At 41.8% G+C, this 27550-nt stretch overlaps 1 protein-coding gene across 1 annotated transcript in view; it reads right to left on the reverse strand.

The window, feature by feature from the left end:
* Positions 1–27550, reverse strand: part of LOC135526820 (endothelin receptor type B-like) — a 129798-nt gene that overhangs the window by 62492 nt on the left and 39756 nt on the right. The gene's annotated exons all lie outside the window — the stretch shown is intronic.

The raw sequence follows: 27550 nt of genomic DNA on the forward strand, positions 1-27550 counted from the left end.
TATATGAGGGTCAGTCCAGGACTCTGTCTCTGTCTCTATATGAGGGTCAGTCCAGGACTCTGTCTCTGTCTCTATATGAGGGTCAGTCCAGGACTCTGTCTCTATATGAGGGTCAGTCCAGGACTCTGTCTCTATATGAGGGTCAGTCCAGGACTCTGTCTCTCTATGAGGGTCAGTCCAGGACTCTGTCTCTGTCTCTATATGAGGGTCAGTCCAGGACTCTGTCTCTATATGAGGGTCAGTCCAGGACTCTGTCTCTATATGAGGGTCAGTCCAGGACTCTGTCTCTGTCTCTATATGAGGGTCAGTCCAGGACTCTGTCTCTATATGAGGGTCAGTCCAGGACTCTGTCTCTATATGAGGGTCAGTCCAGGACTCTGTCTCTGTCTCTATATGAGGGTCAGTCCAGGACTCTGTCTCTATATGAGGTCAGTCCAGGACTCTGTCTCAGGACTCTGTCTCTGTCTCTATATGAGGGTCAGTCCAGGACTCTGTCTCTGTCTCTATATGAGGGTCAGTCCAGGACTCTGTCTCTATATGAGGGTCAGTCCAGGACTCTGTCTCTGTCTCTATATGAGGGTCAGTCCAGGACTCTGTCTCTATATGAGGGTCAGTCCAGGACTCTGTCTCTGTCTCTATATCAGGGTCAGTCCAGGACTCTGTCTCTGTCTCTATATGAGGGTCAGTCCAGGACTCTGTCTCTGTCTCTATATGAGGGTCAGTCCAGGACTCTGTCTCTATATGAAGGTCAGTCCAGGACTCTGTCTCTGTCTCTATATGAGGGTCAGTCCAGGACTCTGTCTCTATATGAGGGTCAGTCCAGGACTCTGTCTCTGTCTCTATATGAGGGTCAGTCCAGGACTCTGTCTCTCTATGAGGGTCAGTCCAGGACTCTGTCTCTATATGAGGGTCAGTCCAGGACTCTGTCTCTGTCTCTATATGAGGGTCAGTCCAGGACTCTGTCTCTGTCTCTATATGAGGGTGTCTCTATATGAGGGTCAGTCCAGGACTCTGTCTCTATATGAGGGTCAGTCCAGGACTCTGTCTCTGTCTCTATATGAGGGTCAGTCCAGGACTCTGTCTCTATATGAGGGTCAGTCCAGGACTCTGTCTCTGTCTCTATATGAGGGTCAGTCTCTGTCTCTATATGAGGGTCAGTCCAGGACTCTGTCTCTATATGAGGGTCAGTCCAGGACTCTGTCTCTGTCTCTATATGAGGGTCAGTCCAGGACTCTGTCTCTGTCTCTATATGAGGGTCAGTCCAGGACTCTGTCTCTCTATGAGGGTCAGTCCAGGACTCTGTCTCTGTCTCTATATGAGGGTCAGTCCAGGACTCTGTCTCTGTCTCTATATGAGGGTCAGTCCAGGACTCTGTCTCTGTCTCTATATGAGGGTCAGTCCAGGACTCTGTCTCTGTCTCTATATGAGGGTCAGTCCAGGACTCTGTCTCTGTCTCTATATGAGGGTCAGTCCAGGACTCTGTCTCTGTCTCTATATGAGGGTCAGTCCAGGACTCTGTCTCTGTCTCTATATGAGGGTCAGTCCAGGACTCTGTCTCTGTCTCTATATGAGGGTCAGTCCAGGACTCTGTCTCTGTCTCTATATGAGGGTCAGTCCAGGACTCTGTCTCTGTCTCTATATGAGGGTCAGTCCAGGACTCTGTCTCTATATGAGGGTCAGTCCAGGACTCTGTCTCTATATGAGGGTCAGTCCAGGACTCTGTCTCTGTCTCTATATGAGGGTCAGTCCAGGACTCTGTCTCTATATGAGGGTCAGTCCAGGACTCTGTCTCTATATGAGGGTCAGTCCAGGACTCTGTCTCTATATGAGGGTCAGTCCAGGACTCTGTCTCTATATGAGGGTCAGTCCAGGACTCTGTCTCTATATGAGGGTCAGTCCAGGACTCTGTCTCTGTCTCTATATGAGGGTCAGTCCAGGACTCTGTCTCTGTCTCTATATGAGGGTCAGTCCAGGACTCTGTCTCTGTCTCTATATGAGGGTCAGTCCAGGACTCTGTCTCTCTCTATATGATGGGTCAGTCCAGGACTATATGAGGGTCAGTCCAGGACTCTGTCTCTATATGAGGGTCAGTCCAGGACTCTGTCTCTATATGAGGGTCAGTCCAGGACTCTGTCTCTATATGAGGGTCAGTCCAGGACTCTGTCTCTATATGAGGGTCAGTCCAGGACTCTGTCTCTATATGAGGGTCAGTCCAGGACTCTGTCTCTATATGAGGGTCAGTCCAGGACTCTGTCTCTATATGAGGGTCAGTCCAGGACTCTGTCTCTGTATGAGGGTCAGTCCAGGACTCTGTCTCTATGAGGGTCAGTCAGGAGTCCAGGAGTCCTCTGTCTCTATATGAGGGTCAGTCCAGGACTCTGTCTCTGTCTCTATATGAGGGTCAGTCCAGGACTCTGTCTCTGTATGAGGGTCAGTCCAGGACTCTGTCTCTGTCTCTATATGAGGGTGAGTCCAGGACTCGGACTCTGTCTCTATATGAGGGTCAGTCCAGGACTCTGTCTCTGTCTCTATATGAGGGTCAGTCCAGGACTCTGTCTCTGTCTCTATATGAGGGTCAGTCCAGGACTCTGTCTCTGTCTCTATATGAGGGTCAGTCCAGGACTCTGTCTCTATATGAGGGTCAGTCCAGGACTCTGTCTCTCTGTCCAGGACTCTGTCTCTATATGAGGGTCAGTCCAGGACTCTGTCTCTGTCTCTATATGAGGGTCAGTCCAGGACTCTGTCTCTGTCTCTATATGAGGGTCAGTCCAGGACTCTGTCTCTATATGAGGGTCAGTCCAGGACTCTGTCTCTGTCTCTATATGAGGGTCAGTCCAGGACTCTGTCTCTGTCTCTATATGAGGGTCAGTCCAGGACTCTGTCTCTGTCTCTATATGAGGGTCAGTCCAGGACTCTGTCTCTGTCTCTATATGAGGGTCAGTCCAGGACTCTGTCTCTGTCTCTATATGAGGGTCAGTCCAGGACTCTGTCTCTATATGAGGGTCAGTCCAGGACTCTGTCTCTATATGAGGGTCAGTCCAGGACTCTGTCTCTGTATGAGGGTCAGTCCAGGACTCTGTCTCTATATGAGGGTCAGTCCAGGACTCTGTCTCTGTCTCTATATGAGGGTCAGTCCAGGAGGACTCTGTCTCTATATGAGGGTCAGTCCTCTGTCTCTATATGAGGGTCAGTCCAGGACTCTGTCTCTATATGAGGGTCAGTCCAGGACTCTGTCTCTGTCTCTATATGAGGGTCAGTCCAGGACTCTGTCTCTATATGAGGGTCAGTCCAGGACTCTGTCTCTATATGAGGGTCAGTCCAGGACTCTGTCTGTCTCTATATGGGTCAGTCCAGGACTCTGTCTCTGTCTCTATATGAGGGTCAGTCCAGGACTCTGTCTCTGTCTCTATATGAGGGTCAGTCCAGGACTCTGTCTCTGTCTCTATATGAGGGTCAGTCCAGGACTCTGTCTATAGCTGAGGGTCAGTCCAGGACTCTGTCTCTGTCTCTCAGTCCAGGACTCTGTCTCTATATGAGGGTCAGTCCAGGACTCTGTCTCTGTCTCTATATGAGGGTCAGTCCAGGACTCTGTCTCTGTCTCTATATGAGGGTCAGTCCAGGACTCTGTCTCTATATGAGGGTCAGTCCAGGACTCTGTCTCTATATGAGGGTCAGTCCAGGACTCTGTCTCTGTCTCTATATGAGGGTCAGTCCAGGACTCTGTCTCTGTCTCTATATGAGGGTCAGTCCAGGACTCTGTCTCTGTCTCTATATGAGGGTCAGTCCAGGACTCTGTCTCTGTCTCTATATGAGGGTCAGTCCAGGACTCTGTCTCTATATGAGGGTCAGTCCAGGACTCTGTCTCTATATGAGGGTCAGTCCAGGACTCTGTCTCTATATGAGGGTCAGTCCAGGACTCTGTCTCTATATGAGGGTCAGTCCAGGACTCTGTCTCTATATGAGGGTCAGTCCAGGACTCTGTCTCTGTCTCTGTCTCTATATGAGGGTCAGTCCAGGACTCTGTCTCTGTCTCTATATGAGGGTCAGTCCAGGACTCTGTCTCTATATGAGGGTCAGTCCAGGACTCTGTCTCTGTCTCTATATGAGGGTCAGTCCAGGACTCTGTCTCTGTCTCTATATGAGGGTCAGTCCAGGACTCTGTCTCTATATGAGGGTCAGTCCAGGACTCTGTCTCTATATGAGGGTCAGTCCAGGACTCTGTCTCTATATGAGGGTCAGTCCAGGACTCTGTCTCTGTCTCTATATGAGGGTCAGTCCAGGACTCTGTCTCTATATGAGGGTCAGTCCAGGACTCTGTCTCTATATGAGGGTCAGTCCAGGACTCTGTCTCTGTCTCTATATGAGGGTCAGTCCAGGACTCTGAGGGTCAGTCCAGGACTCTGTCTCTATATGAGGGTCAGTCCAGGACTCTGTCTCTGTCTCTATATGAGGGTCAGTCCAGGACTCTGTCTCTATATGAGGGTCAGTCCAGGACTCTGTCTCTGTCTCTATATGAGGGTCAGTCCAGGACTCTGTCTCTATATGAGGGTCAGTCCAGGACTCTGTCTCTGTCTATATGAGGGTCAGTCCAGGACTCTGTCTCTGTCTCTATATGAGGGTCAGTCCAGGACTCTGTCTCTATATGAGGGTCAGTCCAGGACTCTGTCTCTATATGAGGGTCAGTCCAGGACTCTGTCTCTGTCTCTATATGAGGGTCAGTCCAGGACTCTGTCTCTATATGAGGGTCAGTCCAGGACTCTGTCTCTGTCTCTATATGAGGGTCAGTCCAGGACTCTGTCTCTATATGAGGGTCAGTCCAGGACTCTGTCTCTATATGAGGGTCAGTCCAGGACTCTGTCTCTATATGAGGGTCAGTCCAGGACTCTGTCTCTGTCTCTATATGAGGGTCAGTCCAGGACTCTGTCTCTGTCTCTATATGAGGGTCAGTCCAGGACTCTGTCTCTGTCTCTATATGAGGGTCAGTCCAGGACTCTGTCTCTGTCTCTATATGAGGGTCAGTCCAGGACTCTGTCTCTATATGAGGGTCAGTCCAGGACTCTGTCTCAGTCCAGGTCTCTATATGAGGGTCAGTCCAGGACTCTGTCTCTGTCTCTATATGAGGGTCAGTCCAGGACTCTGTCTCTCTATATGAGGGTCAGTCCAGGACTCTGTCTCTGTCTCTATATGAGGGTCAGTCCAGGACTCTGTCTCTGTCTCTGATAGTCCAGGATGAGGGTCAGTCCAGGACTCTGTCTCTGTCTCTATATGAGGGTCAGTCCAGGACTCTGTCTGTCTCTATATGAGGGTCAGTCCAGGACTCTGTCTCTATATGAGGGTCAGTCCAGGACTCTGTCTCTGTCTCTATATGAGGGTCAGTCCAGGACTCTGTCTCTATATGAGGGTCAGTCCAGGACTCTGTCTGTCTCTATATGAGGGTCAGTCCAGGACTCTGTCTCTATATGAGGGTCAGTCCAGGACTCTGTCTCTGTCTCTATATGAGGGTCAGTCCAGGACTCTGTCTCTGTCTCTATATGAGGGTCAGTCCAGGACTCTGTCTCTATATGAGGGTCAGTCCAGGACTCTGTCTCTATATGAGGTCAGTCCAGGACTCAGTCTATATGAGGGTCAGTCCAGGACTCTGTCTCTATATGAGGGTCAGTCCAGGACTCTGTCTCTGTCTCTATATGAGGGTCAGTCCAGGACTGTCTCTGTCTCTATATGAGGGTCAGTCCAGGACTCTCTCTATATGAGGGTCAGTCCAGGACTCTGTCTCTATATGAGGGTCAGTCCAGGACTCTGTCTCTCCAGGATATGAGGGTCAGTCCAGGACTCTGTCTCTGTCTCAGGATATGAGGGTCAGTCCAGGACTCTGTCTCTGTCTCTATATGAGGGTCAGTCCAGGACTCTGTCTCTATATGAGGGTCAGTCCAGGACTCTGTCTCTATATGAGGGTCAGTCCAGGACTCTGTCTCTGTCTCTATATGAGGGTCAGTCCAGGACTCTGTCTCTGTCTCTATATGAGGGTCAGTCCAGGACTCTGTCTCTGTCTCTATATGAGGGTCAGTCAGGACTCTGTCTCTGTCTCTATATGAGGGTCAGTCCAGGACTCTGTCTCTGTCTCTATATGAGGGTCAGTCCAGGACTCTGTCTCTATATGAGGGTCAGTCCAGGACTCTGTCTGTCTATATGAGGGTCAGTCCAGGACTCTGTCTCTGTCTCTATATGAGGGTCAGTCCAGGACTCTGTCTCTATATGAGGGTCAGTCCAGGACTCTGTCTCTATATGAGGGTCAGTCCAGGACTCTGTCTCTGTCTCTATATGAGGGTCAGTCCAGGACTCTGTCTCTGTCTCTATATGAGGGTCAGTCCAGGACTCTGTCTCTATATGAGGGTCAGTCCAGGACTCTGTCTCTGTCTCTATATGAGGGTCAGTCCAGGACTCTGTCTCTATATGAGGGTCAGTCTGTCTCTGTCTCTATATGAGTCCAGGGTCAGTCCAGGACTCTGTCTCTGTCTCTATATGAGGGTCAGTCCAGGACTCTGTCTCTCTCTATATGAGGGTCAGTCCAGGACTCTGTCTCTATATGAGGGTCAGTCCAGGACTCTGTCTCTATGAGGGTCAGTCCAGGACTCTGTCTCTATATGAGGGTCAGTCCAGGACTCTGTCTCTGTCTATATGAGGGTCTCCAGGACTCTGTCTCTATATGAGGGTCAGTCCAGGACTCTGTCTGTCTCTATATGAGGGTCAGTCCAGGACTCTGTCTCTATATGAGGGTCAGTCCAGGACTCTCTGTCAGTCCAGGACTCTCTATATGAGGGTCAGTCCAGGACTCTGTCTCTGTCTCTATATGAGGGTCAGTCCAGGACTCTGTCTCTGTCTCTATATGAGGGTCAGTCCAGGACTCTGTCTCTGTCTCTATATGAGGGTCAGTCCAGGACTATGTCTCTGTCTCTATATGAGGGTCAGTCCAGGACTCTGTCTCTATATGAGGGTCAGTCCAGGACTCTGTCTCTGTCTCTATATGAGGGTCAGTCCAGGACTCTGTCTCTGTCTCTATATGAGGGTCAGTCCAGGACTCTGTCTCTATATGAGGGTCAGTCCAGGACTCTGTCTCTATATGAGGGTCAGTCCAGGACTCTGTCTCTGTCTCTATATGAGGGTCAGTCCAGGACTCTGTCTCTGTCTCTATATGAGGGTCAGTCCAGGACTCTGTCTCTCTATGAGGGTCAGTCCAGGACTCTGTCTCTGTCTCTATATGAGGGTCAGTCCAGGACTCTGTCTCTATATGAGGGTCAGTCCAGGACTCTGTCTCTGTCTCTATATCAGTCCAGGACTCTGTCTCTATATGAGGGTCAGTCCAGGACTCTGTCTCTGTCTCTATATGAGGGTCAGTCCAGGACTCTGTCTCTATATGAGGGTCAGTCCAGGACTCTGTCTCTGTCTCTATATGAGGGTCAGTCCAGGACTCTGTCTCTATAGGAGGGTCAGTCCAGGACTCTGTCTCTATATGAGGGTCAGTCCAGGACTCTGTCTCTATATGAGGTCAGTCCAGGACTCTGTCTCTGTCTCTATATGAGGGTCAGTCCAGGACTCTGTCTCTGTCTCTATATGAGGGTCAGTCCAGGACTCTGTCTCTGTCTCTATATGAGGGTCAGTCCAGGACTCTGTCTCTGTCTGAGGGTCAGTATGAGGGTCAGTCCAGGACTCTGTCTGTCTCTATATGAGGGTCAGTCCAGGACTCTGTCTCTATATGAGGGTCAGTCCAGGACTCTGTCTCTGTCTCTATATGAGGGTCAGTCCAGGACTCTGTCTCTGTCTCTATATGAGGGTCAGTCCAGGACTCTGTCTCTATATGAGGGTCAGTCCAGGACTCTGTTCTGTCTCTATATGAGGGTCAGTCCAGGACTCTGTCTCTATATGAGGGTCAGTCCAGGACTCTGTCTCTATATGAGGGTCAGTCCAGGACTCTGTCTCTGTCTCTATATGAGGGTCAGTCCAGGACTCTGTCTCTGTCTCTATATGAGGGTCAGTCCAGGACTCTGTCTCTGTCTCTATATGAGGGTCAGTCCAGGACTCTGTCTCTATATGAGGGTCAGTCCAGGACTCTGTCTCTGTCTCTATATGAGGGTCAGTCCAGGACTCTGTCTCTATATGAGGGTCAGTCCAGGACTCTGTCTCTATATGAGGGTCAGTCAGGACTCTGTCTCTGTCTATATGAGGGTCAGTCCAGGACTCTGTCTCTGTCTCTCAGTATGAGGGTCAGTCCAGGACTCTGTCTCTATATGAGGGTCAGTCCAGGACTCTGTCTCTATATGAGGGTCAGTCCAGGACTCTGTCTCTGTCTCTATATGAGGGTCAGTCCAGGACTCTGTCTCTATATGAGGGTCAGTCCAGGACTCTGTCTCTGTCTCTATATGAGGGTCAGTCCAGGACTCTGTCTCTGTCTCTATATGAGGGTCAGTCCAGGACTCTGTCTCTGTCTCTATATGAGGGTCAGTCCAGGACTCTGTCTCTCTATGAGGGTCAGTCCAGGACTCTGTCTCTGTCTCTCTATGAGGGTCAGTCCAGGACTCTGTCTCTATATGAGGGTCCAGGACTCTGTCTCTATATGAGGGTCAGTCCAGGACTCTGTCTCTGTCTCTATATGAGGGTCAGTCCAGGACTCTGTCTCTATATGAGGGTCAGTCCAGGACTCTCAGTCTCTGTCTCTATATGAGGGTCAGTCCAGGACTCTGTCTCTATATGAGGGTCAGTCCAGGACTCTGTCTCTGTCTCTATATGAGGGTCAGTCCAGGACTCTGTCTCTATATGAGGGTCAGTCCAGGACTCTGTCTCTGTCTCTATATGAGGGTCAGTCCAGGACTCTGTCTCTGTCTCTATATGAGGGTCAGTCCAGGACTCTCTGTCTCTCTATGAGGGTCAGTCCAGGACTCTGTCTCTGTCTCTATATGAGGGTCAGTCCAGGACTCTGTCTCTGTCTCTATATGAGGGTCAGTCCAGGACTCTGTCTCTATATGAGGGTCAGTCCAGGACTCTGTCTCTATATGAGGGTCAGTCCAGGACTCTGTCTCTGTCTCTATATGAGGGTCAGTCCAGGACTCTGTCTCTATATGAGGGTCAGTCCAGGACTCTGTCTCTCTATGAGGGTCAGTCCAGGACTCTGTCTCTCTATGAGGGTCAGTCCAGGACTCTATATGAGGGTCAGTCCAGGACTCTGTCTCTATATGAGGGTCAGTCCAGGACTCTGTCTCTGTCTCTGTCTCTATATGAGGGTCAGTCCAGGACTCTGTCTCTATATGAGGGTCAGTCCAGGACTCTGTCTCTGTCTCAGTCCAGGATATGAGGGTCAGTCCAGGACTCTGTCTCTATATGAGGGTCAGTCCAGGACTCTGTCTCTGTCTCAGTCCAGGATATGAGGGTCAGTCCAGGACTCTGTCTCTGTCTCTATATGAGGGTCAGTCCAGGACTGTCTCTGTCAGGGTCAGTCCAGGACTCTGTCTCTATATGAGGGTCAGTCCAGGACTCTGTCTCTATATGAGGGTCAGTCCAGGACTCTGTCTCTATATGAGGGTCAGTCCAGGACTCTGTCTCTATATGAGGGTCAGTCCAGGACTCTGTCTCTGTCTCTATATGAGGGTCAGTCCAGGACTCTGTCTCTGTCTCTATATGAGGGTCAGTCCAGGACTCTGTCTCTATATGAGGGTCAGTCCAGGACTCTGTCTCTATATGAGGGTCAGTCCAGGACTCTGTCTCTCTATGAGGGTCAGTCCAGGACTCTGTCTCTATATGAGGGTCAGTCCAGGACTCTGTCTCTGTCTCTATATGAGGGTCAGTCCAGGACTCTGTCTCTATATGAGGGTCAGTCCAGGACTCTGTCTCTGTCTCTCTATGAGGGTCAGTCCAGGACTCTGTCTCTGTCTCTATATGAGGGTCAGTCCAGGACTCTGTCTCTATATCAGGGTCAGTCCAGGACTCTGTCTCTATATGAGGGTCAGTCCAGGACTCTGTCTCTATATGAGGGTCTGTCCAGGACTCTGTCTCTATATGAGGGTCAGTCCAGGACTCTGTCTCTATATGAGGGTCAGTCCAGGACTCTATATGAGGGTCAGTCCAGGACTCTGTCTCTGTCTCTATATGAGGGTCAGTCCAGGACTCTGTCTCTGTCTCTATATGAGGGTCAGTCCAGGACTCTGTCTCTGTCAGTCTATATGAGGGTCAGTCCAGGGACTCAGTCCAGGACTCTGTCTCTATATGAGGGTCAGTCCAGGACTCTGTCTCTATATGAGGGTCAGTCCAGGACTCTGTCTCTATATGAGGGTCAGTCCAGGACTCTGTCTCTGTCTCTATATGAGGGTCAGTCCAGGACTCTGTCTCTGTCTCTATATGAGGGTCAGTCCAGGACTCTGTCTCTGTCTCTATATGAGGGTCAGTCCAGGACTCTGTCTCTGTCTCTAGGGTCCAGGACTATGAGGGTCAGTCCAGGACTCTGAGGGTCTCTGTCTCTATATGAGGGTCAGTCCAGGACTCTGTCTCTGTCTCTATATGAGGGTCAGTCCAGGACTCTGTCTCTATATGAGGGTCAGTCCAGGACTCTGTCTCTGTCTCTATATGAGGGTCAGTCCAGGACTCTGTCTCTGTCTCTATATGAGGGTCAGTCCAGGACTCTGTCTCTGTCTCTATATGAGGGTCAGTCCAGGACTCTGTCTCTGTCTCTATATGAGGGTCAGTCCAGGACTCTGTCTCTGTCTCTATATGAGGGTCAGTCCAGGACTCTGTCTCTATATGAGGGTCAGTCCAGGACTCTCTGTCTCTATATGAGGGTCAGTCCAGGACTCTGTCTCTGTCTCTATATGAGGGTCAGTCCAGGACTCTGTCTCTATATGAGGGTCAGTCCAGGACTCTCTCTGTCTCTATATGAGGGTCAGTCCAGGACTCTGTCTCTGTCTCTATATGAGGGTCTCTGTCTCTATATGAGGGTCAGTCCAGGACTCTGTCTCTATATGAGGGTCAGTCCAGGACTCTGTCTCTGTCTCTATATGAGGGTCAGTCCAGGACTCTGTCTCTGTATGAGGGTCAGTCCAGGACTCTGTCTCTCTATATGTCAGTCCAGGACTCTGTCTCTGTCTCTCTGTCTCTATATGAGGGTCAGTCCAGGACTCTGTCTCTGTATGAGGGTCAGTCCAGGACTCTGTCTCTCTATGAGGGTCAGTCCAGGACTCTGTCTCTATATGAGGGTCAGTCCAGGACTCTGTCTCTGTCTCTATATGAGGTTCAGTCCAGGACTCTGTCTCTGCCTCTATATGAGGGTCAGTCCAGGACTCTGTCTCTATATGAGGGTCAGTCCAGGACTCTGTCTCTATATGAGGGTCAGTCCAGGACTCTGTCTCTATATGAGGGTCAGTCCAGGACTCTGTCTCTATATGAGGGTCAGTCCAGGACTCTGTCTCTATATGAGGGTCAGTCCAGGACTCTGTCTCTGTCTCTAAATGAGGGTCAGTCCAGGACTCTGTCTCTGTCTCTATATGAGGGTCAGTCCAGGACTCTGTCTCTGTCTCTCTATGAGGGTCAGTCCAGGACTCTGTCTCTATATGAGGGTCAATCCAGGACTCTGTCTCTGTCTCTATATGAGGGTCAGTCCAGGACTCTGTCTCTGTCTCTATATGAGGGTCAGTCCAGGACTCTGTCTCTGTCTCTCTATGAGGGTCAGTCCAGGACTCTGTCTCTATATGAGGGTCAATCCAGGACTCTGTCTCTGTCTCTATATGAGGGTCAGTCCAGGACTCTGTCTCTATATGAGGGTCAGTCCAGGACTCTGTCTCTGTCTCTATATGAGGGTCAGCCCAGGACTGTCTCTATATGAGGGACAGCCCAAGTCACCTCTCTCATTCCTCTCCTGTTATGACAGGGGATCTAGCCAACATCATCATATCTCTGTTATTCAGAGGATCCTCCCTGTCCTCCAGGTCATCTGTCAAGGGAACTGGGACAGCAGTCAGCTGTTATTAAGACATGGCTCTAACAGGACTGATGAACTCTGACAGGTCATTAGTGTAATATAGATGCCCTGGTTTTGACTCCATGTACAGTCCACTGTGTGTTAGAGCATCTTTATGAACGTGTGATTAGAGTTAGAGTGTTGTTATCAATGGTTTACAGTGGTTGAACTTTTCCTCGCACTATACAATCCTCCACGGAGATGATTACAGTCACTCCTCGTATTTCTCTCTATGAATCTGATGTTAGCAGGGACAGAGACTGACAGAGGGAGGAATCTGAGGTTTACAGGGACAGAGACTGACAGAGGGAGGAATCTGAGGTTTACAGGGACAGAGACTGACAGAGGGAGGAATCTGAGGTTTACAGGTACAGGGACTAACATGGGGTGGTTAGGAAAAACGGTTTGAAGTTGTAAATGTGATTTGGTTTATAACATGTGGCTGAATTTAGCCCACAGCATTCCTAAATAAACACAGCTACAGCTGTTGACTACTGTAACTGTTGACTACTGTAACTGTTGACTACAATAACTGTTGTTGACTATTATAACTGTTGACTACTGTAACTGTTGACTATTATAATGGTTGACTACTGTAACTGTTGACTATTATAACTGTTGACTACTGTAACTGTTGACTACTATAACTGTTGACTACAGTAACTGTTGACTACTGTAACTGTTGTTGACTACTGTAACTGTTGACTACAATAACTGTTGTTAACTACTATAACCGTTGACAACTATAACTGTTGATGACTTCTGTAACTGTTGCCTACTGTAAATGTTGACTACTGTAACTGTTGACTATTATAACTGTTGACTACTGTAACTGTTAACTACTGTAACTGTTGTTGACTACTGTAACTGTTGACTACAATAACTGTTGTTGACTATTATAACTGTTGACTACTGTAACTGTTGACTATTATAACGGTTGACTACTGTAACTGTTGACTATTATAACTGTTGACTACTGTAACTGTTGACTACTATAACTGTTTACTATTATAACTGTTGAATACTGTAACTGTTGACTATTATAACTGTTAACTACTGTAACTGTTGACAACTGTAAATGTTGACTACTGTAACTAATGACTATTATAACTGTTGACTACTGTAACTGTTGTTGACTATTCCAACTGTAGACTACTGTAACTGTTGTTGACTATTATAACTGTTAACTACTGTAACTGTTGACAACTGTAACTGTTGACTACTGTAACTGTTGACTATTATTACTGTTGTCGACTACTGTAACTTTTGTTGAAAAATATAACTTGATTACTGTAACTGTTGACTACTGTAACTGTTGACTAATATAATTTGACTACTGTAACTGTTGACTACTGTAACTGTTGACTAATATAACTTGACTACTGAAACTTTTGACTAATATAAATGTTGACTACTGTAACTGTTGACTACTGTAACTGTTGACTAATATAACTTGACTACTGTAATTGTTGACTAATATAACTTGACTACTGTAACTGTTGACTACTGTAACTGTTGACTAATATAACTTGACTGTAACTGTTGACTACTGTAACTGTTGACTACAGTAACTGTTGTTGACTACTACAGCTGTTGACTACTGTAACTGTTGACTACTGTAACTGTTGACTACAGTAACTGTTGTTGACTAATACAACTGTTAACTACTGTAACTGTTGACTACTGTAACTTTTGACTAATATAACTGTTGACTACTGTAACTTTTGACTAATATAACTTGACTACTTTAACTGTTGACTAATATAACTTGACTACTGTAACTGTTGACTACTGTAACTGTTGACAGATATGACTTGACTACTGTAACTGTTGACTAATATAACTTGACTACTGTAACTTTTGACTAATATAACTTGACTACTGTAACTGTTGACTACTGTAACTGTTGACTAATATAACTTGACGACTGTAACTGTTGACTAATGTAACTGTTGTTGACTTATAATTGTTGACTACTGTAAATGTTGTTGACTACTGTAACTGTTGACTAATATAACTTGACTACTGTAACTGTTGACTAATATAACTTGACTACTGTAACTGTTGACTACTGTAACTGTTGACTAATATAACTTGACTACTGTAACTGTTGACTAATATAACTTGACTACTGTAACTGTTGATTACTGTAACTGTTGACTAATATAACTTGACTACTGTAACGGTTGACTAATATAACTTGGCTACTGTAACTGTTGACTACTGTAACTGTTGACTACTGTAACTGTTGACTAATATAACTTGACTACTGTAACTGTTGACTAATATAACTTGACTACTGTACCTGTTGACTACTGTAACTTGACTTCTGTAACTGTTGACTAATATAACTTGACTACTGTAACTGTTGACTAATATAACTTGACTATGGTAACTGTTGACTACTGTAACTGTTGTTGACTAAAATAACTGTTGACTACTGTAACTGTTGACAAATATAACTTGACTACTGTAACTTTTGACTAATATAACTTGACTACTGTAACTGTTGACTAATATAACTTGACTACTGTAACTGTTGACTACTGTAACTGTTGACTACTGTAACTGTTGTTGACTTATAACTGTTGACTACTGTAACTGTTGACTAATAACTGTTGGCTACTGTAATTGTTTACTATTACAACTGTTGACAACTGTAACTGTTGACTACTGTAACTGTTAACTACTGTAACTGTTGACTACTGTAACTGTTGACTACAGTAACTGTTGTTGACTACTGCAACTGTTAACTACTGTAACTGTTGACTACTGTAACTGTTGACTACAGTAACTGTTGTTGACTACTGCAACTGTTAACTACTGTAACTGTTGACTACTGCAACGGTTGACTACTGTAACTGTTGACTACAGTGACTGTTGACTACAGTGACTGTTGACTACTGTAACTATTGACTATTATAACTGTTGACTAATGTAACTGTTGTTGACTATTCCTACTGCTGACTACTGTAACTGTTGTTGACTATTATAATTGTTAACTACTGTAACTGTTGACTAATATAACTTGACTACTGTAACTGTTGACTAATATAACTTGACTACTGTAACTGTTGACTACTGTAACTGTTGACTAATATAACTTGACTACTGTAACTGTTGACTACTGTAACTGTTGTTGACTTATAATTGTTGACTACTGTAAATGTTGTTGACTAAAATAACTGTTGACTACTGTAACTGTTGACTACTGTAACTGTTGACAAATATAACTTGACTACTGTAACTGTTGACTAATATAACTTGACTACTGTAACTTTTGACTACTGTAACTGTTGACTACTGTCACTGTTGTTGACTTATAACTGTTGACTACTGTAACTGTTGACTAATAACTGTTGGCTACTGTAATTGTTTACTATTACAACTGTTGACAACTGTAACTGTTGACTACTGTAACTGTTAACTACTGTAACTGTTGACTACTGTAACTGTTGACTACAGTAACTGTTGTTAACTACTGCAACTGTTAACTACTGTAACTGTTGACTACTGTAACTGTTGACTACAGTAACTGTTGTTGACTACTGCAACTGTTAACTACTGTAACTGTTGACTACTGCAACGGTTGACTACTGTAACTGTTGACTACAGTGACTGTTGACTACAGTGACTGTTGACTACTGTAACTATTGACTATTATAACTGTTGACTACTGTAACTGTTGTTGACTATTCCAACTGCTGACTACTGTAACTGTTGTTGACTATTATAACTGTTAACTACTGTAACTGTTGACTAATATAACTTGACTACTGTAACTGTTGACTACTGTAACTGTTGACTAATATAACTTGACTACTGTAACTGTTGACTAATATAACTTGACTACTGTAACTGTTGAATACTGTAACTGTTGACTAATATAACTTGACTACTGTAACTGTTGACTACTGTAACTGTTGTTGACTTATAATTGTTGACTACTGTAAATGTTCTTGACTAAAATAACTGTTGACTACTGTAAATGTTGACTACTGTAACTGTTGACTATTGTAACTGTTGACTACTGTAACTGTTGACAAATATAACTTGTCTACTGTAACTTTTGAATAATATAACTTGGCTACTGTAACTGTTGACTACTGTAACTGTTGACTAATATAACTTGACTACTGTAACTGTTGACTAATATAACTTGACTACTGTACCTGTTGACTACTGTAACTGTTGACTAATATAACTTGACTCCTGTAACTGTTGACTACTGTAACTGTTGACTAATATAACTTGACTACTGTAACTGTTGACTACTGTAACTGTTGTTGACTTATAATTGTTGACTACTGTAAATGTTGTTGACTAAAATAACTGTTGACTACTGTAACTGTTGACTACTGTAACTGTTGACAAATATAACTTGACTACTGTAACTTTTGACTAACATAACTTGACTACTGTAACTGTTGACTAATATAACTTGACGACTGTAACTGTTGACTACTGTAACTGTTGACTACTGTCACTGTTGACTAATAACTGTTGGCTACTGTAATTGTTTACTATTACAACTGTTGACAACTGTAACTGTTGACTACTGTAACTGTTAACTACTGTAACTGTTGACTACTGTAACTGTTGACTACAGTAACTGTTGTTGACTACTGCAACTGTTAAGTACTGTAACTGTTGACTACTGTAACTGTTGACTACAGTAACTGTTGTTGACTACTGCAACTGTTAACTACTGTAACTGTTGACTACTGTAACTGTTGACTACAGTGACAGTTGACTACAGTGACTGTTGACTACTGTAACTATTGACTATTATAACTGTTGACTACTGTAACTGTTGTTGACTATTCCAACTGCTGACTACTGTAACTGTTGTTGACTATTATAACTGTTAACTACTGTAACTGTTGACTAATATAACTTGACTACTGTAACTGTTGACTACTGTAACTGTTGACTAATATAACTTGACTACTGTAACTGTTGACTAATATAACTTGACTACTGTAACTGTTGACTAATATAACTTGACTACTGTAACTGTTGACTACTGTAACTGTTGTTGACTTATAATTGTTGACTAATGTAAATGTTGTTGACTAAAATAAATGTTGACTACTACTGTAACTGTTGACTATTGTAACTGTTGACTACTGTAACTGTTGACAAATATAACTTGTCTACTGTAACTTTTGACTAATATAACTTGACTACTGTAACTGTTGACTAATATAACTTGACTACTGTAACTATTGACTATTGTAACTGTTGACTAATATAACTTGACTACTGTAACTGTTGACTAATATAACTTGACTACTGTAACTGTTGACTAATATAACTTGACTACTGTAACTGTTGACTACTGTAACTGTTGTTGACTTATAATTGTTGACTAATGTAAATGTTGTTGACTAAAATAAATGTTGACTACTGTAACTGTTGACTATTGTAACTGTTGACTACTGTAACTGTTGACAAATATAACTTGTCTACTGTAACTTTTGACTAATATAACTTGACTACTGTAACTGTTAACTACTGTAACTGTTGACTACTGCAACGGTTGACTACTGTAACTGTTGACTACAGTGACTGTTGACTACAGTGACTGTTGACTACTGTAACTATTGACTATTATAACTGTTGACTACTGTAACTGTTGTTGACTATTCCAACTGCTGACTACTGTAACTGTTGTTGACTATTATAACTGTTAACTACTGTAACTGTTGACTAATATAACTTGACTACTGTAACTGTTGACTACTGTAACTGTTGACTAATATAACTTGACTACTGTAACTGTTGACTAATATAACTTGACTACTGTAACTGTTGAAAACTGTAACTGTTGACTAATATAACTTGACTACTGTAACTGTTGACTACTGTAACTGTTGTTGACTTATAATTGTTGACTACTGTAAATGTTGTTGACTAAAATAACTGTTGACTACTGTAAATGTTGACTACTGTAACTGTTGACTATTGTAACTGTTGACTACTGTAACTGTTGACAAATATAACTTGTCTACTGTAACTTTTGAATAATATAACTTGGCTACTGTAACTGTTGACTACTGTAACTGTTGACTAATATAACTTGACTACTGTAACTGTTGACTAATATAACTTGACTCCTGTAACTGTTGACTACTGTAACTTTTGACTAATATAACTTGACTACTGTAACTGTTAACTACTGTAACTGTTGACTACTGCAACGGTTGACTACTGTAACTGTTGACTACAGTGACTGTTGACTACAGTGACTGTTGACTACTGTAACTATTGACTATTATAACTGTTGACTACTGTAACTGTTGTTGACTATTCCAACTGCTGACTACTGTAACTGTTGTTGACTATTATAACTGTTAACTACTGTAACTGTTGACTAATATAACTTGACTACTGTAACTGTTGACTACTGTAACTGTTGACTAATATAACTTGACTCCTGTAACTGTTGACTACTGTAACTGTTGACTAATATAACTTGACTACTGTAACTGTTGACTACTGTAACTGTTGTTGACTTATAATTGTTGACTACTGTAAATGTTGTTGACTAAAATAACTGTTGACTACTGTAACTGTTGACAAATATAACTTGACTACTGTAACTTTTGACTAATATAACTTGACTACTGTAACTGTTGACTAATATAACTTGACGACTGTAACTGTTGACTACTGTAACTGTTGACTACTGTCACTGTTGACTAATAACTGTTGGCTACTGTAATTGTTTACTATTACAACTGTTGACAACTGTAACTGTTGACTACTGTAACTGTTAACTACTGTAACTGTTGACTACTGTAACTGTTGACTACAGTAACTGTTGTTGACTACTGCAACTGTTAAGTACTGTAACTGTTGACTACTGTAACTGTTGACTACAGTAACTGTTGTTGACTACTGCAACTGTTAACTACTGTAACTGTTGACTACTGTAACTGTTGACTACAGTGACAGTTGACTACAGTGACTGTTGACTACTGTAACTATTGACTATTATAACTGTTGACTACTGTAACTGTTGTTGACTATTCCAACTGCTGACTACTGTAACTGTTGTTGACTATTATAACTGTTAACTACTGTAACTGTTGACTAATATAACTTGACTACTGTAACTGTTGACTACTGTAACTGTTGACTAATATAACTTGACTACTGTAACTGTTGACTAATATAACTTGACTACTGTAACTGTTGACTAATATAACTTGACTACTGTAACTGTTGACTACTGTAACTGTTGTTGACTTATAATTGTTGACTAATGTAAATGTTGTTGACTAAAATAAATGTTGACTACTGTAACTGTTGACTATTGTAACTGTTGACTACTGTAACTGTTGACAAATATAACTTGTCTACTGTAACTTTTGACTAATATAACTTGACTACTGTAACTGTTGACTAATATAACTTGACTACTGTAACTATTGACTATTGTAACTGTTGACTAATATAACTTGACTACTGTAACTGTTGACTAATATAACTTGACTACTGTAACTGTTGACTAATATAACTTGACTACTGTAACTGTTGACTACTGTAACTGTTGTTGACTTATAATTGTTGACTAATGTAAATGTTGTTGACTAAAATAAATGTTGACTACTGTAACTGTTGACTATTGTAACTGTTGACTACTGTAACTGTTGACAAATATAACTTGTCTACTGTAACTTTTGACTAATATAACTTGACTACTGTAACTGTTGACTAATATAACTTGACTACTGTAACTGTTGACTAATATAACTTGACTACTGTAACTGTTGACTACTGTAACTGTTGACAAATATAACTTGACTACTGTAACTTTTGACTAATATAACTTCACTACTGTAACTGTTGACTACTGTAACTGTTGTTCACTTATAATTGTTGACTACTGTAAATGTTGTTGACTACTGTAACTGTTGACTAATATAACTTGACTACTGTAACTGTTGACTACTGTAACTGTTGACTAAAATAACTGTTGACTACTGTAACTGTTGACTACTGTAACTGTTGACTATTGTAACTGTTGACAAATATAACTTGTCTACTGTAACATTTGAATAATATAACTTGGCTACTGTAACTGTTGACTACTGTAACTGTTGACTAATATAACTTGACTACTGTAACTGTTGACTACTGTAACTGTTGACTAATATAACTTGACTACTGTAACTGTTGACTACTGTAACTGTTGACTAAAATAACTGTTGACTACTGTAACTGTTGACTACTGTAACTGTTGACTATTGTAACTGTTGACTACTGTAACTGTTGACAAATATAACTTGTCTACTGTAACATTTGAATAATATAACTTGGCTACTGTAACTGTTGACTACTGTAACTGTTGACTAATATAACTTGACTACTGTAACTGTTGACTACTGTAACTGTTGACTAATATAACTTGACTACTGTAACTGTTGACTACTGTAACTGTTGACTAAAATAACTGTTGACTACTGTAACTGTTGACTACTGTAACTGTTGACTATTGTAACTGTTGACTACTGTAACTGTTGACAAATATAACTTGTCTACTGTAACATTTGAATAATATAACTTGGCTACTGTAACTGTTGACTACTGTAACTGTTGACTAATATAACTTGACTACTGTAACTGTTGACTACTGTAACTGTTGACTAATATAACTTGACTTCTGTAACTGTTGACTAATATAACTTGACTACTGTTCCTGTTGACTACTGTAACTGTTGACTAATATAACTTGACTTCTGTAACTGTTGACTAATATAACTTGACTACTGTTCCTGTTGACTACTGTAACTGTTGACTAATATAACTTGACTACTGTAACTGTTGACTAATATAACTTGTCTACTGTAACTGTTGACTACTGTAACTGTTGACTAATATAACTTGGCTACTGTAACTGTTGACTAATATAACTTGACTAATGTAACTGTTGACTAATATAACTTGGCTACTGTAACTGTTGACTAATATATCTTGACTACTGTACCTGTTGACTACTGTAACTGTTGACTAATATAACTTGACTACTGTACCTGTTGACTACTGTAACTGTTGACTAATATAACTTGACTTCTGTAACTGTTGACTAATATAACTTGACTACTGTAACTGTTGACTAATATAACTTGACTACTGTAACTGTTGACTTCTGTAACTGTTGTTGACTTATAATTGTTGACTACTGTTAATGTTGTTGACTGAAATAACTGTTGACTACTGTAACTGTTGACTACTGTAACTGTTGACAAATATAACTTGACTACTGTAACTGTTGACTAATATAACTTGACTACTGTAACTTTTGACTAATATAACTGTTGACTACTGTAACTTTTGACTAATATAACTTGACTACTGTAACTGTTGACTAATATAACTTGACTACTGTAACTGTTGACAAATATAACTTGACTACTGTAACTTTTGACTAATATAACTTCACTACTGTAACTGTTGACTACTGTAACTGTTGTTCACTTATAATTGTTGACTACTGTAAATGTTGTTGACTACTGTAACTGTTGACTAATATAACTTGACTACTGTAACTGTTGACTACTGTAACTGTTGACTAAAATAACTGTTGACTACTGTAACTGTTGACTACTGTAACTGTTGACTATTGTAACTGTTGAATACTGTAACTGTTGACAAATATAACTTGTCTACTGTAACATTTGAATAATATAACTTGGCTACTGTAACTGTTGACTACTGTAACTGTTGACTAATATAACTTTACTACTGTAACTGTTGACTACTGTAACTGTTGACTAATATAACTTGACTTCTGTAACTGTTGACTAATATAACTTGACTACTGTTCCTGTTGACTACTGTAACTGTTGACTAATATAACTTGACTTCTGTAACTGTTGACTAATATAACTTGACTACTGTTCCTGTTGACTACTGTAACTGTTGACTAATATAACTTGTCTACTGTAACTGTTGACTACTGTAACTGTTGACTAATATAACTTGGCTACTGTAACTGTTGACTAATATAACTTGACTAATGTAACTGTTGACTAATATAACTTGGCTACTGTAACTGTTGACTAATATATCTTGACTACTGTACCTGTTGACTACTGTAACTGTTGACTAATATAACTTGACTACTGTAACTGTTGACTAATATAACTTGACTACTGTAACTGTTGACTTCTGTAACTGTTGTTGACTTATAATTGTTGACTACTGTTAATGTTGTTGACTAAAATAACTGTTGACTACTGTAACTGTTGACTACTGTAACTGTTGACAAATATAACTTGACTACTGTAACTGTTGACTAATATAACTTGACTACTGTAACTTTTGACTAATATAACTGTTGACTACTGTAACTTTTGACTAATATAACTTGACTACTGTAACTGTTGACTAATATAACTTGACTACTGTAACTGTTGACTAATATAACTTGACTACTGTAACTGTTGACTACTGTAACTGTTGACAAATATAACTTGACTACTGTAACTTTTGACTAATATAACTTGACTACTGTAACTTTTGACTAATATAACTTGACTACTGTAACTGTTGACTAATATAACTTGACTACTGTAACTGTGGACTAATATAACTTGACTACTGTAACTGTTGACTACTGTAACTGTTGACTAATATAACTTGACTACTGTAACTGTTGACTAATAACTGTTGGCTACTGTAATTGTTTACAATTACAACTGTTGACAACTGTAACTGTTGACTACTGTAACTGTTAACTACTGTAACTGTTGACTACTGTAACTGTTGACTACAGTAAGTGTTGTTGACTACTGATCAAATCAAATCAAATCAAATTTTATTTGTCACATACACATGGTTAGCAGATGTTAATGCAAGTGTAGCGAAATGCTTGTGCTTCCAGTTCCGACAATGCAGTAATAACCAACAAGTAATCTAACTAACAATCCCAAAACTAATATCTTACACTGTGTATAAGGGGATAAAGAATATGTACATAAAGATATGAATGAGTGATGGTGCAGAGCAGCATAGGCAAGATACAGTAGATGGTATCGAGTACAGTATATACATATGAGATGAGTATGTAAACAAAGTGGCATAGTTAAAGTGGCTAGTGATACATGTATTACATAAGGATGCAGTAGATGATAGAGTACAGTATATACGTATACATATGAGATGAATAATGTAGGGTATGTAAACAGTATATTAGGTAGCATTGTTTAAAGTGGCTAGTGATATATTTTACATCCTATCCTATCAATTCCCATTATTGAAGTGGCTGGAGTTGAGTCAGTGTGTTGGCAGCAGCCACTCAATGTTAGTGGTTGCTGTTTAACAGTCTGATGGCCTTGAGATAGAAGCTGTTTTTCAGTCTCTCGGTCCCAGCTTTGATGCACCTGTACTGACCTCGCCTTCTGGATGATAGCGGGGTGAACAGGCAGTGTCTCGGGTGGGTGTTGTCCTTAATGATCTTTATGGCCTTCCTGTAACATCGGGTGGTGTAGGTGTCCTGGAGGGCAGGTAGTTTGCCCCCGGTGATACGTTGTGCAGACCTCACTACCCTCTGGAGAGCCTTACGGTTGTGGGCGGAGAAGTTGCCGTACCAGGCGGTGATACAGCCCGCCAGGATGCTCTCGATTGTGCATCTGTAGAAGTTTGTGAGTGTTTTTGGTGACAAGTCGAATTTCTTCAGCCTCCTGAGGTTGAAGAGGCGCTGCTGCGCCTTCTTCACGATGCTGTCTGTGTGAGTGGACCAATTCAGTTTGTCTGTGATGTGTATGCCGAGGAACTTAAAACTTACTACCCTCTTAACTACTGTTCCATCAATGTGGATAGGGGGGTGTTCCCTCTGCTGTTTCCTGAAGTCCACAATCATCTCCTTAGTTTTGTTGACGTTGAGTGTGAGGTTATTGTCCTGACACCACACTCCGAGGGCCCTCACCTCCTCCCTGTAGGCTGTCTCGTCGTTGTTGGTAATCAAGCCTACCACTGTTGTGTCGTCCGCAAACTTGATGATTGAGTTGGAGGCGTGCGTTGCCGCGCAGTCGTGGGTGAACAGGGAGTACAGGAGAGGGCTCAGAACGCACCCTTGTGGGGCCCCAGTGTTGAGGATCAGCGGGGTGGAGATGTCGTTGCCTACCCTCACCACCTGGGGGCGGCCCGTCAGGAAGTCCAGTACCCAGTTGCACAGGGCGGGGTCGAGACCCAGGGTCTCGAGCTTGATGACGAGCTTGGAGGGTACTATGGTGTTGAATGCCGAGCTGTAGTCGATGAACAGCATTCTCACATAGGTATTCCTCTTGTCCAGATGGGTTAGGGCAGTGTGCAGTGTGGTTGAGATTGCGTCGTCTGTGGACCTATTTGGGCGGTAAGCAAATTGGAGTGGGTCTAGGGTGTCAGGTAGGGTGGAGGTGATATGGTCCTTGACTAGTCTCTCAAAGCACTTCATGATGACGGAAGTGAGTGCTACGGGGCGGTAGTCGTTTAGCTCAGTTACCTTAGCTTTCTTGGGAACAGGAACAATGGTGGCCCTCTTGAAGCATGTGGGAACCGCAGACAAGTATAGGGATTGATTGAATATGTCCGTAAACACACCAGCCAGCTGGTCTGCGCATGCTCTGAGGGCGCAGCTGGGGATGCCGTCTGGGCCTGCAGCCTTGCGAGGGTTAACACGTTTAAATGTTTTACTCATCTCGGCTGCAGTGAAGGAGAGACCGCATGTTTCCGTTGCAGGCCGTGTCAGTGGCACTGTATTGTCCTCAAAGCGGGCAAAAAAGTTATTTAGTCTGCCTGGGAGCAAGACATCCTGGTCCGTGACTGGGCTGGATTTGTTCTTGTAGTCCGTGATTGACTGTAGACCCTGCCACATACTTCTTGTGTCTGAGCCGTTGAATTGAGATTCTAGTTTGTCTCTATACTGACGCTTAGCTTGTTTGATAGCCTTACGGAGGGAATAGCTGCACTGTTTGTATTCGGTCATGTTTCCAGTCACCTTGCTCTGATTTAAAGCAGTGGTTCACGCTTTCAGTTTCACGCGAATGCTGCCATCAATCCACGGTTTCTGGTTAGGGAATGTTTTAATCGTTGCTATGGGAACGACATCTTCAACGCACGTTCTAATGAACTCGCACACCGAATCAGCATATTCGTCAATGTTGTTGCCTGACGCAATACGAAACATGTCCCAGTCCACGTTATGGAAGCAGTCTTGGAGTGTGGAATCAGCTTGGAATCAGACCTCAGCGTGGGAGCTTCTTGTTTTAGTTTTTGTCTGTAGGCAAGGATCAGCAAAATGGAGTCGTGGTCAGCTTTTCCGAAAGGAGGTGCGGGGCAACTGTTAACTACTGTAACTGTTGACTACTGTAACTTTTGACTAATATAACTGTTGACTACTGTAACTTTTGACTAATATAACTTGACTACTGTAACTTTTGACTATTGTAACTGTTGACTATTATAACTGTTGACTACTGTAACTTTTGTCTAATATAACTTGACTACTGTAACTGTTGACTACAATAACTGTTGTTGACTACTGTAACTGTTGGCTACTGTAACTGTTGACTACAATAACTGTTGTTGACTACTATAACTGTTGACTACTGTAACTGTTGACTACTGTAACTGTTGACTAATATAACTTGACTACTGTAACTGTTGACTACTGTCACTGTTGTTGACTTATAACTGTTGACTACTGTAACTGTTGACTAATAACTGTTGGCTACTGTAATTGTTTACTATTACAACTGTTGACAACTGTAACTGTTGACTACTGTAACTGTTAACTACTGTAACTGTTGAATACTGTAACTGTTGACTAATATAACTTGACTACTGTAACTTTTGACTAATATAACTTGACTACTGTAACTTTTGACTATTGTAACTGTTGACTAATATAACTGTTGACTAGTGTAACTTTTGACTAATATAACTTGACTACTGTAACTGTTGACTAATATAACTTGACTACTGTAACTGTTGACTAATATAACTTGACTACTGTAACTGTTGACTACTGTAACTGTTGACTAATATAACTTGACTACTGTAACTGTTGACTAATATAACTTGACTACTGTAACTGTTGACTACTGTAACTTTTGACTAATATAACTTGACTACTGTAACTTTTGACTATTGTAACTGTTGACTAATATAACTGTTGACTAGTGTAACTTTTGACTAATATAACTTGACTACTGTAACTGTTGACTAATATAACTTGACTACTGTAACTGTTGACTAATATAACTTGACTACTGTAACTGTTGACTACTGTAACTGTTGACTAATATAACTTGACTACTGTAACTGTTGACTACTGTCACTGTTGTTGACTTATAACTGTTGACTACTGTAACTGTTGACTAATAACTGTTGGCTACTGTAATTGTTTACTATTACAACTGTTGACAACTGTAACTGTTGACTACTGTAACTGTTAACTACTGTAACTGTTGACCACTGTAACTGTTGACTACAGTAACTGTTGTTGACGACTATAACTGTTGACTACTGTAACTGTTGACTACTGTAACTGTTGACTACAATAACTGTTGTTGACTACTGTAACTGTTGGCTACTGTAACTGTTGACTACAATAACTGTTGTTGACTACTATAACTGTTGACTACTGTAACTGTTGACTACTGTAACTGTTGACTAATATAACTTGACTACTGTAACTGTTGACTACTGTCACTGTTGTTGACTTATAACTGTTGACTACTGTAACTGTTGACTAATAACTGTTGGCTACTGTAATTGTTTACTATTACAACTGTTGACAACTGTAACTGTTGACTACTGTAACTGTTAACTACTGTAACTGTTGACTACTGTAACTGTTGACTAATATAACTTGACTACTGTAACTTTTGACTAATATAACTTGACTACTGTAACTTTTGACTATTGTAACTGTTGACTAATATAACTGTTGACTAGTGTAACTTTTGACTAATATAACTTGACTACTGTAACTGTTGACTAATATAACTTGACTACTGTAACTGTTGACTAATATAACTTGACTACTGTAACTGTTGACTACTGTAACTGTTGACTAATATAACTTGACTACTGTAACTGTTGACTACTGTCACTGTTGTTGACTTATAACTGTTGACTACTGTAACTGTTGACTAATAACTGTTGGCTACTGTAATTGTTTACTATTACAACTGTTGACAACTGTAACTGTTGACTACTGTAACTGTTAACTACTGTAACTGTTGACTACTGTAACTGTTGACTACAGTAACTGTTGTTGACGACTATAACTGTTGACTACTGTAACTGTTGACTACTGTAACTGTTGACTACAATAACTGTTGTTGACTACTGTAACTGTTGGCTACTGTAACTGTTGACTACAATAACTGTTGTTGACTACTATAACTGTTGACTACTGTAACTGTTGACTACTGTAACTGTTGACTACTGTAACTTTTGACTAATATAACTGTTGACTACTGTAACTTTTGACTATTGTAACTGTTGACTAATATAACTGTTGACTAGTGTAACTTTTGACTAATATAACTTGACTAC

Source organism: Oncorhynchus masou, chromosome 32 (assembly GCF_036934945.1).
Source record: "Oncorhynchus masou masou isolate Uvic2021 chromosome 32, UVic_Omas_1.1, whole genome shotgun sequence".
Taxonomy (NCBI): domain Eukaryota; kingdom Metazoa; phylum Chordata; class Actinopteri; order Salmoniformes; family Salmonidae; genus Oncorhynchus; species Oncorhynchus masou.